Below are 13,500 nucleotides of genomic sequence, written 5' to 3' on the forward strand. Positions count from 1 at the left end.
TCCTCTTTAAGATGGAGGTGCGAGCATATGGCTGGGGTGAAGAAGAGTCATGGAATATCCACTCTACATGGCACATTTCCCTTTACAGCAGCAAAAATAATGCCAACAAATGAAGCAGATGTTGCTTTAACGTCTCAATGCTCTGGCTCCTCAACATGGAAGAGGCCACTTGAGCAAAGCCTCAGTATGGGAGCCAATAGCAGCAGGGCAACTGAGTTGAAGGTATAAATCTGAAAAGGAGTTAAAAGACAAGGATGATTGCAGGATTCACTCTAGGACTCCTTGGGCTGCACTGTGGGTGTTCCTAGAATGGAGCAAGAAATAACTTTTCTTGGAAGAATTAATGTATGTTAAATATTGTGAAATCTTTTTTTCTAGGTTGTTTCTCCAAAGTGCTCACTGCAAGAGAATGTGTCGATTGCTCTAATACTTCATCTCTTCACACACAATCAGCTCCCCTTCTACTGGAGCTGACTATCGTCCTCCTGTATCCGGGCAACATGCTCTATAAACATTTCCATTTGCTTCTCTTGTTCTTTTTGGAAAAAGCCTGGTCAATAAAGAAATTGACAATCAGGGTGGGATTCTTACTCGAGAATCCAAGGGCCAGATCCTCAGCAGATGGATGTCACTAGCTCCATAGAAGGCAATGGCACCATGCAGATTTACCATAACTGAGGATTTGGCCCAATGGAGAGCCATCAGGAACAGCCAGGGTTTTAGACAAATATGGCCAGATTTTCAAAAGAGCTCAGCACATTGCCATTAGTGTTAAAATGGGAGCTGCTGGGTGCGGTGCCCTTTTGAAAATCCATCCAAGAAAGCAAAGTTTTCAGAATCACCTGGTTTAAGAGTCTCAATCCCATTGACTTTCAGGGGGGGCATCTAACTCAGTTAGGCACTTTTGAAAATTTTACCCAATACCATATCTAGCTATCATGGAGTTAACTGAAGTGACATTTCTTCACAAACGTGATTTCTCAACATGTTAATGAATAATCTTCCTTTCATTTTATATTTTGGTCACCACACCTGCTGTGCACTCTGTGCCTGTGAGCTTTCACATTGCGTCTACTCTCCTGTAGTATATACCTGTGTGTATATTCTTTAACACTCAGATGAATGTTGTGCAGTCTTAGGACCACAGAGAGCAACAAATTACATGTGTGCACAGATGCTCATGTACACACACAAAGATTTGACCTGTCAGGAACAGGTCTAAGAGGGTCTAGTGAGCAAGGTAGCATTGCATTAACTCAGCGGTTCTCAAACTGTGGGTTGGGACCCCATTTTAATGAGGTCACCAGGGCTGAAGCTGAAGCCCCACCACTGTCTCAGGTTACAGGCCCCCTCAAGGGCATCAGGTAGCATAGGGAGGGGAAGGCTGTGCCTCCCCAAGCAGCCCATGTGGCCCCAGGCAGAAGGGGTGGGCCGAGCTGGGGGCTAGCTTCCCCGAGCCTGTGGCTCACCCACTGCCCATGGGCCCCCTGCCCAGGGATGAAGCTCTCGGGCTTTGGCCCCCCTGCCTAGGGTGATGGGGCTTGGATGGGCTCAGGCTTTGGTCCCCCGTCCTGGGTCATGTAGTAAGGTTTGTTGTCTGAAGGAGGTCCTGGTGCAATGAAGTTTGAGAACCCCTGCATTAACTGAACAGAGGGGATAAAAAAATTAATGTATCAGACATAAATACACTTAAAATAACTGGATTTATTTCAAGAAAGCTTTTTTAAAAAAACATTTAATTTCCAGAGAGCACATAAATCATTTTTCCTTGCAACTGTCAATTGTGTGCAACTTTCCTCTTCACTTTTGTTCCAATGACTCATTTAAAAATAAACATTGCAGCCCGTCCTCTCACACTGTGCATACCCCATGGAATGAACCAAGCATGCTGCACAGATAATGGTGCACTATGTGTGGTCACGTAGTGATAGAACGCATTGTATATTCATGGCACAGTCTACGACAGACTATTGCAAAGAATATGCATGCACCAAAGGGTGGGGATGCAAGGTAAGACTGCACATTCAGCCTAAATATTAGCATTTCCTGAATGTTGAGATCTTGACCTGGAAACCTTGTCATTCTTTCATCTTATTTTTTGGTGTAAATCTGTATTTTATTATACATGGTATCTCACTGTTTGCTCTTGACATGCAGTTATAGAAGTCTAAATTACAGTGCACTGTGTTTATAAAAATCACCTACATATAGTGATCAAAACCACCTGGACAAAATCATTGCTAGACTAACCTATTCTCCGCTTACAAGAATCAAACGTCTGGGTCGGATGTGATTCTTACAAAAGAAGTGCACTGTATTTCTAGAGCGTTACATCTTGTCAAGATGAAACAGTGACATTAATATAGAGGTTTTCAAACTTTTTGAGCTGAGCCCCCCTTTTAGTTACAATTTTTAGTTGCGCTCCCACAACCCAGACCAAAATAGACACGTAAAAAAGTATGCTAGATTGCCTACCTAGAAACCTAATGGATACCTTAACAGAACTTTAATTAAATTACTTACACCTGTTCAGTTTCAAATACACAGATACTTACCAATTAATGTATAAAGCCTGTCTGTTTCTCTGTGGATAGTTTATCAATTTGTAGGGAGATTTTTGAAACGGACAGTCAGAGGTTGTTCTCTACTTTCAGTGTCGAATGGTACTTTGTCTTTAGCAAAGCCAGCAGAGAGAATCCAATCTCACACAAATAAGATGAGCCAAATGGTAAAAGCTTTGATCGCACACTTTGATAAAGCTGGATATTTGGAGCCAACTTTCCACCAAAAATCCCCCAAAGGCTGTTTTTTAAATGGAATTTCCTGTGTCCTATCACTGTGAAGTTTAATCAGCTTCCATCTCTCAAATGACTTTCAGAAGGACAAGGTCACTGCCTCAGCTACAAAAGGTTGGATCATCCAGTCATTCAGGGGTACATTTCCTTTGGGAAAATATTTACACAAACTGGCTCTGAGAGAAGTCAAGTGATTCTTGATTGGCTCCACAACACTCAATAGTTCAGATTCTGTTAATCGATAGTGTCAGTTGACAGGAATGGAACACAAACAAGTTTTGATCTTTTTTCCCCAGAGATCTAGCTTTCTTTTGAATGCTGATATCTTGTTGTGCAGGTCAAAAATAGGACTCTCTGTCCCTTGCAATGAGAAATTTAGAGAATTCAGTTTGCCAAAAATATCGGCAAGGTCAGCCAAAAGCACAAGCTAAGCAATGTCTCTGCATTGCTGAAATTCAAATTCACTAGAAAAAGTTAAACTTTGTTTCGCAGTTCCCCCTGGATAGCCACCTGATTTCCATGTGAAACAACAAAGCATTGTACTCTGCTCCCATTTCTGCACAAAGCATTGCAAAGAGATGTACCTTTGTGGGCTGCGTCTTGATAAAGTTCACGACATTAACAGCAGAACTCAGAACATCAGTAAGTTGATGATCCATGTTTTGAGTTGCAAGGGCTTCGCGGTGTATTATACGAGTCCATGATATATGTGGAGCAATTTCAAACACTTTGGCTTTCAAGCCTGCCCTACCTCCTCCAGGCATAGAAGGGGCTCAATCCGTGCAGATTCTGACACAGTGAGAAGTTAGGAGGTTGTTTAAAATACAGTTCAGATCCAGCTGCATGAATCTTAATTGGCTCGCAGAACAAAAAGTCTTCCAATATTGCTGTTTCATGAGATTATGGAACATAAGCAACTGAATGAGCTTCTTTCAATATATCCATTGCTTCATCCAACTAAATTGCAATAGAGAGATCCGCTGTGCATTGATGATTTTCTGACATGTCAGAGATTTGGTGGCTGACCACATTGTCTGATCATATTTAATTTCTCTGCTGCACTGTCACCAAACATCATCCTGCAAACATCAATCACTGCTGGGAGAGAATCAGTTTTTCCCCAGTTTTGTAAGGCTTTTTGTTCTTGGCATTGTGGTATGCACCTTGATATAATGCTTTTAAAGCACTTGCCGAGGGGTACCACATTTTTCATTGTTTTTTGTTTGTTAATTTCTTGTAACTTTCATTTGAAAGAGAATCCCTGTACTTTCCTACCAGATCACCATGTTTTGTTTCTAAATGGCATCTTAATTTTGTTGGCTTCAGGCTATCGTTTGCTAAGGTTACTAAACACACTACACACTGAGGCCTAATTTCTCCAATAACTGCAATCAAAGTGAAACCAAAATCCAAATGTGCTTCATGGTGTTTTCTTGGTTTTGCAATTTTTTTCTCTGTATCGACTTTTAGCTGTTTCATCTTCTGCCTTTTATTTCAGAACACTACCGTCTTTTGGCAATAAGTACTGATCCATTTTTCACCACATAATGGTATGAATAAATATCATACTCACCAGCAGAATAAGCACTGCACAACTGCTTGTTGTAACCACAGGATAGGAATGGCTATTCCAAACCGGAAGGTGGGAAAGGCAGTTTTTGCAATGAAAATGATGGTGGGCTTATAATTAAATACATTGTCATGCACTTTGTGTCCTGCATCAGAAGCCTTGTATCAGCCAAAATGTCCACCTGATTAAATCAGTTGCAAAATGTTTATTCATACTATTTCAGTGTGTGTAATTGTCAATGTCATGTTCTAGTTATGTAATAATTTAAGGTAAAAACCACCTTGTGCATTGTGCCCCTCCCCCCACAAAAAAGTTCCTCCATGACACCAGGGTGGCACGCCCACAGTTTGGAAACCTCTGCATTACAACTTCTGTGACTAAGATCAAAGGCAGCCTGCAGGTGGCATTGTTAGACCATCTTCATTTCAAGCTACGGGGAGTATTATTTAGTGAGAAGTAATATTAAAAAGAGTGTTTTCACTGGTCACCTTTTCGTCTTCTTAACTCCATTTTAGTTTATTTTTATGCTAGGGTGGGCATCAAGATAATCCCTGCAATGATGGATTCACTTCCTTTGCTAAAAGGCATGCTTTTTAATAATGGTTTCCCTCTTGACAGGCCTTTGCTGAATGTTAACACTTCCCTAGCTTTTGGAGAATGAGAGAGTTGGACCTCCGGACACTGCTTGATGGAGAGCATGGTAGACACAAACAGACTTGGGATGGAAAATTCACTTTAGATACTAGACGTGCATTGGCTTAAGGTTCATTCCAGAAGCCTGGAAACCTCAGGGAGCTGCTAAGATGCAATTTCCCCAGGATAGGCATCTGTTTGGGTGCTCTTCCCGCCAGGTACGGATACCTCCTGCTAACCCATTTTTGATTCTGCTTAACTGCTTTTGAGTTAAACCTCTGTATACCATGCCTTTCAAAGACACAGAAATTAAAATAACTAAGTGACAATATGGTTAAATATTCTTCAGAATTGCCATGCCCAGAGGGACCTGAAACTTGGAAACCTTAGCTATCTTCCTTGGGTATGTGCATGCGCAGTGGGTATTAAAGGCCAGGAGAGGCTAAGCCTCCCCAAAGCTGCCTTTGAGAGTGCAGACACCTGGGCTGTTGCCCTGTCTGTGTTCTGCGCCAAGGTCCCACTCCCACTCTTCCCTGTGGCCCGACCCTCACTCTGCCCCTTCCCCTCCCACAAGGGCCCCACCACCTGCTGAGTTGCTACTTTTCTCCAGCCCCTTTGTGGAGAAGAGGAGCAATGGCGAGCAGCCGGGGGGGGGGGGGGGGGGCGGACACCAGTGGGGCTTGGGGCAGAGCGTAGGCAGAGCATAGGGAGGGCCTTGCGGGGAGCAGGCCAAGCAGGGGCAGGCCTCAGGGTGGAGCCACGGTCCAGGCACCAGGGGAGCCTCTGAAGCTCATGCCCTCCTCCGCAAATGCCAGAGCCACATGCTGCCCCTGGGTGGATGGGAGAAGGAAAAATCTCACCCCCTCCAATAGAAACATTTGGAGAACAGTGTTACTGAAATTTACAGCTCTTCACTTACAAGCACAGCCAAGTAAGTGCCTTTGGATTACAAACCCTTTCTTCACATATTGCCTGCAAGTGTATCAAGCTTACTGATATTGTTTAATTAATAAAATTATCCTGAGGGACTGGTAACATCTTCTACTGCTAGGTCACTGCTTTTAATCCAGCCCCAAACCAAGAGTGCTTGAAAGCTGTTACTCCTTGATGGCTCCTCAGTGGAGTACCAGTATGTTACTAGTAATATCATGTCCAGTTCCTAATGGAAAAAAATTATAATATTTCCATCCACAGAACTCAAAGCTCTTGGGAAAAAATCAGTCTCATAGTACCCCAGTTGATTCTACTGGTAGATATCAACCCAATTTTACATAGGGGAAATAGTGAGTTTTCCATAAGTTTGTGTGATCTTGGGAAAGGCAGTCAAAAAACTTATGTCCCAGTCCTCAGCATTAACCACAGGCTGTGATTTCTCTGTATGCAGTAGGGATACATATTAGAAACAAAGCAAAACCAAACCCATCATACTCTTATTATTCACTTTGAATACTGCTGTTCCCTAGGGGAATGTACCAGTATTTGAATGTTTGTTCCAAACACTCAATTAGCAAGCAGGGCTGTGATTAAAAAAAAACAAAACCAAAAACTTACAATAATCTCACCCTTAGAAATGCTCTGGAGAGCTTGCTGATGAGAAACTTCATCCTGAAGGCTGGCAGAGGCTCCAATCAGCTAATATATCAAAGTTCAAGTGTAGCTTGACTACTCTCCAGTCCTCAATAAGAGATACAAAATAATTCCCACAGATCAAGCCACAATTCCAAGGACAAGCAAGAAAAATATGCATTACTACACCCTACAAAATTGTAAATGGATCATTGTGGTCAAGCCCACGCTTGGATGCTGTATCTAATAAAACCAAGTATATGTTAGAATGTCTGTTGTTGAATTCATCATCAGTACCGTAAGCCACCTCCACAGGTGGATGGCGACAGGCTGTTTACTTCCAGATCTTATATGAAACACAACGGGGTAGCATTTTTAGTCTTGGTTCAGAATAACAGAAATAAATGATCATTGTAAAGAAGTAGTTAACCACACCATCTGTGAGAAATTAACTAGATCTTTAGGCTCTGGAGCCTTTTCTTCATCTATACCACATCTAAGACAGGTCACACAGTACAGGGATCTAAACGTTTCCCAGCTGTCTTTCAGCATCACATGTAAGCATTTCACCATGTGACATCTATCTCCCTAGCTAGTTGGCTCTGGGATTTGAATACTGCACATATTTCTATCCATGTTTTATTATATCATGAATTCAACTCTATTAAAATTCTTAAAACATTAAATTATTCAGATAATCATAGAAAAGAGCAACAGGCAAAACAACAACAACAACAACAAAAGCATTCCCGATGTTTTGTCCAGATGATAAGCACCACAAAATGCATGCTAATTCCAAAGCTAAATTCCCAGGAGTCAATCATTTGTTCATTTACTCTTAGGAAACCTAGCAGTTACCATTCAGTTACAGCTAACTGAGATGGCTACTTCTAAAACGTTTATTCTGGGCCAGATGTTGACACCCTTTCTTACACTGAGCAAGCAGCAATGAGTAAAAGTGGCAGGAGATGGCCATCTTTAATCTCTACAAATTATTTACTTTTCAGACTATTTAAAAAGATTGTTTCAGATTAGAACAACTGCAGCTGCCCTTTTAAGGAAGTTGCTGCCGACAGAGTCCGGATTTTTAAACAGCTGCAGAACTTCCTTAGTAAGGGTTGTCACACCCCGCTATCTTCACTCACAATGAGCAGCATCTTCCTGAACAAGTAGTCAGTCCTGTTGTCTTCACTGGGTCTGTCTGTGAAGTGCTCAAGGTGAGGAAAGGTACAGTATAATAATTTGGCTGTAAGACTAGATGGGATATTGACTGATGAAAGTCTGTTGTCCAATAATACAGTACAGCAGCCCCGTTGCTGTAAAATCTACAGGAGCCTCCTAGGATATACTTTACATAATAGAGCAAGTAGCTGTGTGTCACGTCTGATGAGGGGGAGATTAATCAGCCAAATCATAGTAATGGCTCCGCTCATATAGATCCTGAAGATTTGGTTTTGAGTTCTCAGTCTTGCAAGGCACTGATCAATAATTGAAAACTGAATTAAAATGTGTGTTTCTGATCATTAGGAATATTTATTGAGTGGGGAAAAGCCAAGCTTAAATTAAGCTACCACAAACTGTATTTTTTAATAGCATATGTAAAGGTACTATCAATGTAGCTAGGCCCCCACAATGAACATTCTTCTTTATTAAGGTCATATGAGCCCCATACAGCATGCTTGGGGAACTGGTTTGCTTGCTCTCCAGTGATTAACTACATATAGTGAGGTGTTGTATAAATGATGATGATATAGTATGCTACAAAGGCTTTATCAGCACAAGTTTGGGGTTGTCACATTACTCACATTCTTAGGCCTTTGACAAATTCCCCATGAGGAAAGATTCTGAACTTTCTGAGGCATCTGAAACCTGTATCTAGGCTCATCTTAGCCTTCTCTGATTTTGTATCTTACTCCACAATAATTTTGAAGAAGGATTCAAAAAGTTTTAAGGCCGGGGGGCCATTATGATAATTCAGTGTGATCTCTTCTCTAATACATCCCATAGACCTTTACCTACTAATTCCTGCATCAAGTCCATAACTTCTGTTTGAGCTATAGCATATCCTAATGCTCAGAAAGATATCCATTTTTGATTGAAATAGTGAGGGAATAAATTTAAATAACTTTAAAAATTACCCAAACCTTTGTCCAGAATTCAAATGGAATTAAGCCTGAAATTTTTCTGAGCTTTGATCTAGGTTGTTCACTTTTTTCTCCTCTCCTTTACATCCTATTTTTCTCCTCCAGTATTAACAATCCTTGAAACTTCCTTATTTTGGCAGCTGTCAGGAGCAGAAGTACAAAAATATCACAAGAAAGCCCCTTATGAAATTTTCAGTCTGATTTCTAAATTTGTCAACCTCTAAACAGCAGAGGTTGACAAATTAGGTTTATTTGAGCTTTAATTAGCTGATTTTTTCCCCATTGAGTATCCTGATTCTTAGGATCTCCAGCAAACTTTTCTTCAGATTAATTTATAGCTAAGGACGGCTCTCAATCAAAACCTGGGTGTAAACTTCCTAGCTCTATAATGGGCCAAACCACAGCCCTAGAACCAAATCTGAGGTAACAAAAATGTGAATCCAAACTCAAACATTGGGAGAGTTTTAAGATGACAGAACTGGCCTATTGCACACTGATATGTTTGAACTCAAACTGGAATCTGAACTACAACCTGGATCTGAGGTTTGGATTCAAGATTTTGGACCGTCTCTGTCTGGAGGTAATCTTTATTACATTGGCTTGTGTAAGGGGACTGTTGCCCCCTTACTAACATTCAGTGGGGATGTTTTAGTTGCTAGCTCCCAGTACTAAAATGGGGGAAGGGTCGATGAAGAATCAGGACCCTGAGACTGCCAGCCCCCAAGGAACAATGGAAGAGGCCAGTGCTCCAGCGCAGCCTGAATGACGGGGGGGCAGGCTAATCAGGGAGTGAGGAGGCCAGGGAGGCCTCGTCCTCCGTGTGAGCTGGAATTGCCTGGGTCAGACAGCGTGGGGCCGAGCTAAGGAGAAAGCCGGGGCCGAGCTGAGCCCGGGAGCAGAGCTGTGCCAGATCCAGAGAGAGCAGCCCCTGTCCTGGGAGCAGAGCTGCAGCCCCAAAGCCAGAGGCACAGCCCAGAGAGAGCAGACTTGCCCTGGGAGCAGAGCTGCAGCAACCAGAGCCAGAGGGGCCAGAAAAGCAGCCCAGGAAGCAGGTCAGTGCTGGGAGCAGAGTCACAGAAGCAGCCTGCAGAGCAGACCTGTCCTGGGAGCAGAGCTGCAGCAACCAGAGCCAGGGGGGCCAAAGAAGCAGCCCAGGGAGCTGGAGGCAGAGCAGCAGCAGCAGCGCTGAGACCGAGTGGTGGAGCTGGGGCTGGAGCAGTCTGGAGCTGGGTGAGGTGAGCAGCTGGGGAGAGCGAGGGGAACCCTGGGCAGCGGGCCCAGCACAGGGAGACGCCTCAGCCAAGAGGCTCTGCAGGCCAGGCTTGGATCATAACCCCGACAGGGCGGGGGCGACACTGGGAAGAAGGGTCCTACCACTCAGAGCCTGAGAGTGTGTGGCCACCACCAGAGCAACTATCCGACCCACAGCATCCCTGCAGCACAGCCAGGGCCTGAGAAGAAGGCCTGGGACTTACAAGGAACAGACTGTGAACTGCCCTGACATTCCAGAGACACTGTTTGTGATGTTCCCACCCACAGAGTGGGTTGATGTGTTTCCTTTAGCCTTTCCCATTTTTCCTTATTCTTTTTAAAATTAATTGTTGATTAAATAACTTGCATTTGCTTTAACTTGTATGTAATGGTCAGTGGGTCAGAGAAGTGCCCAGTGCAGAGAGTACCCCGGAGTGGGGACACCCTAGCCCCTGTCCTAGGTGACCACAGAAGGGTTGGGGGTCGAGCCCCCTAGGAATCGTGGGCCCAGCCTTGTTGGGGTTACGAGGACTCTGCCAGGCAGGAGAGTGGAAGGGGAGTTCTCAAGGGCAGGGAGGCCACTGAGTAAAGGAAGTGGGAGCGAGGACTCAGATCCTTTCGCTAGCCCACTTCACCGGGGTAGTGCTGAAGCCAGGAAAGTTCCCCACAATAGCAGGACTATTCCCCTGCTTACACTTGAAATGGGGCAGAGCACAGGCATGCTGCTCCAGTGGGATAATTATGTCTCAAGAGCTCAGCGCCTTCCAAAGACAGTGTCTCTGCTACACCACCTCATGCAAAAAGCTCCCCTACCAATCCAGCCACCTCCATTGACGGCTGCTGTGGAATATGAGTGTTACCTGGGCTCTCTGCCTGCTCCCTGCCTCAGGGGATGCTAGGAATGAGCAGTCCCTTTGCTGTAATCATGCCTGGCATCTATGCCCACACTTGTGCACCTGTGGAAGGCCATGCTAAATCTATCCAGAAATGACTTTTGTTAGTGGAATCATCTCCTGAGTACGCTGAGAGGGATATTGTTGACTCCTCAGTGACTTGACTTATCTCAATAAATGGATGTACCTACTATATTTGCATGCTCATTATCTAAGCAATTATCATCCATTCCCTACTCCTGACAATGCCACAGGCATAATTTTCCCATATTAGGAAATTCACTTCTTTAAAAAATTGACATTTTTTTCAAAGCAACAGTACCCCTATGTTGTGTTGGCTCAAAAACCAACTAGTGCTACAGTAGTCATCATTTTAAATGTCTCAATACAAAGACTTCCACTCAGTGAGCAATAGTGTTTATAGAAGCAGGTAAGATCTTAGACTGTATTAAGAAACTGATAGAAAATAATTGAGAATACATTATATATTCATGCTGTTACATTGACGGTACATCTTCAGACTTGACTGTTGTATGCAGGGTTGTCACTTCAAAAGATACAGCAACTCTAGAAAAGCTCTACAAAAATAGTCAGTCAGGGCTAGGGCTTACACTCTGAGGAGAAATTTGAGAGATGAGGACCATTTAGTTTGGTTACCTGTAGAAATGGAAACAAACCTCACACTTCTGTTTTAGGTCTAGATTTTTGTACCGACAGCAGGCTGAAAGTTTTTTGATAATTTTTTTCACCAATAAATTCATTATCAAAAATGAATTTTATAGCGAACAAAATTTCATTGGATGAATTTTTTCCATTTTCCAAATAAAATCATTTTGCTTAAAAAATTGTTTCTCATTTTTCACCGAATAAAGCAAAAGGTGAAAAAATTCAAGTGAAACAAATTTCACCCCCCCCCCAACATTTTTTGCAAACCCCACTCACTCCCAAAATTTCAATCAGTCTATTTGAACGTCCCTTACAAAAATGTGGAGAGGTTTCAAATCCCAAATTCTGGTTCAGCTCACTGTAGACTCTTGTCATTTCACCAAGCTAATTTCTTTCAGGACTTGATCTTGTAGTCTGGAAGTAGTCTGGAAGTAGTCTGGCCTGATCCACAAAGCAATTAAGCACATGCTTGACTTTAAAAAGGTGAGCAGTCCCACTGACTTCTTCAGTGAGACTGCTCATGTGCTTAATGCTAAATACATATTTAAGTGCTGTGCTGGACAGAGGCCAGAGCATTCAGTACCTTGCAGACTGAGTCCTAAATCTTTCATTAGAAAGTCACTCAGTTCCAGTTCTTCACTAATTTTGCTCTTTTTTGGGGGTGGGGTGGGGTATGAAAATGAAGACGCAGGGCCCAATTCATGACTGCCTTATGCCACTTTGATGCTAGTCTAACATCTCTGAAATGTCCTGAAACTGGTGTTGTGCAGTAGTGAATCATAAGAACCTAAGAACGGCCATACTGGGTCAGACCAAAGGTCCATCTACCCCAGTATCCTGTCTTCCAACAGTGGCTAATGCCAGGTGCTCCAGAGGGAATGAACAGAACAGGTAATCATCAAGTGATCCATCCCCTGTTGCCCATTCCCAGCGTCTGGCAAACAGAGGCTAGGGACACTTCAGAGCATGGCTTTGCATCCCAGCTCATCCTGGCTAATAGCCATTGATGGACCTATCCTCCATGAATTTATCTAGTTCTTTTTTGAACCCTGTTATAGTCTTGGCCTTCACAACATCCTCTGACAGAGTTCCACAGGTTGACTGTGCATTGTGTGGAGAAATACTTCCTTTTGTTTGTTTTATACCTGCTGCCTGTTATTTCATTTGGTGACCCCTAGTTCTTGTGTTATTAGAAGGAGTAAATAACACTTCCTTATCTACTTTCTCCAGACCAGTCATGATTTTATAGACCTCTGTCTTATCCTCGTCTCTTTTCCAAGCTGAAAAGTCCCAGTCTTATTAATCGCTTCTCATATGGCAGCCATTCCATACTCCTAATCATTTTTGTTGCCCTTTTCTGAACCTTTTCCAATTCCAATATATGCTTTTTGAGATATGGCGACCACATCTGCCCGCAGTATTCAAGGTGTGGAAGTACCATGGATTTATATAGAAGCAAGATGATATTTTAGGTCTTATTATCTATCCCTTTCTTAATGATTCCCAACATTCTGTTTACTTTTTTGACTGCCGCTGCACATTGAGTAGATGTTTTCAGGCCCTGAGTATGCATTTCTCCTCCCTCTCCCCATATAGTGCAAGTTTTCTGGGAAATTCATTATATGGATGGATGGACAGATAGGTTTATATACTGGCAATTTCAGACAGTTATCCATCAGGAGAAAATTACCCTTATTAACTTGTCTTTGTAACTTGATTAGAGCTTGATGTCCAAATCAAATAAAAACCAAACTAAACTGAAGTATAATTTTTTTATACCAGATTAGTCGGCCTTGTGACAGTAATCATAAACCAGAGGGTTTAAACAGCAAAAGGGAAAGAAAATAATCTGTTCATGTACTGAAATAAATTGTAGAGGATGCAGATGACTTGACATGACAAGTCCTTTGGGTGAATATATTGAATCATGGCATTTATAGCAAGGATTGGTGGGATGGGAATCTGTGTGTACCCACTAAAAA

At 42.7% G+C, this 13,500-nt stretch overlaps 1 protein-coding gene across 1 annotated transcript in view; it reads left to right on the forward strand.

The window, feature by feature from the left end:
• The first annotated feature begins 7,675 nt into the window (after positions 1–7,675).
• The window catches only part of RERG (RAS like estrogen regulated growth inhibitor), a 164,556-nt gene continuing 158,731 nt past the window's right edge, over positions 7,676–13,500 (forward strand). The window contains exon 1 of the mRNA XM_043539420.1: positions 7,676–7,791. The gene's annotated coding sequence lies outside the window, so the exon portion shown is untranslated. The remainder of the gene's footprint in view (positions 7,792–13,500) is intronic.

Source organism: Chelonia mydas, chromosome 1 (genome assembly GCF_015237465.2).
Source record: "Chelonia mydas isolate rCheMyd1 chromosome 1, rCheMyd1.pri.v2, whole genome shotgun sequence".
In the NCBI taxonomy this organism is placed as follows: domain Eukaryota; kingdom Metazoa; phylum Chordata; order Testudines; family Cheloniidae; genus Chelonia; species Chelonia mydas.